Genomic DNA, 402 nt, shown 5'->3' on the forward strand with positions numbered 1-402 from the left:
GCTTCCCCAGCTCCATACAGCAAGAGCTTGTCCATATAGGGATCCCACGACAATTCATCTGAAGTAACTACAGCCTTGTCTGCACTGGGAAGTCATAGAAAAATTAGCATGGAATAGCTGCTACATGTGCAGTGGCTATTCTGCATTGATTTTCTGTGTGAATACTTCTATTCAGCACTAGAAATCCACCCCTACCTCTCCCCCTTTTGGAGGTATGAATCAACAACTCATAAAAAGATATGTTATAGTATCTCCATCAACTGCTTCCTGTTTAATGATATTTTTAAAATGGAATATGTTACATTGAGTCTCACATGAGGAACTTAAAACAAGTTATATTCACCTCAATTCTGAATGCAAGCATTTACACAATTTTTTAACATAGTTTAACTGCTCTGCTGA

General features: G+C 37.8%; 1 protein-coding gene across 1 annotated transcript in view; it reads right to left on the minus strand.

Moving 5' to 3' along the window:
- Positions 1–402, minus strand: part of ARMC9 (armadillo repeat containing 9) — a 65,705-nt gene that overhangs the window by 12,682 nt on the left and 52,621 nt on the right. The window lies entirely within an intron of this gene.

This window comes from Antrostomus carolinensis, unplaced genomic scaffold (assembly GCF_000700745.2).
Source record: "Antrostomus carolinensis isolate BGI_N321 unplaced genomic scaffold, ASM70074v2 scaffold5379, whole genome shotgun sequence".
Lineage (NCBI taxonomy): Eukaryota > Metazoa > Chordata > Aves > Caprimulgiformes > Caprimulgidae > Antrostomus > Antrostomus carolinensis.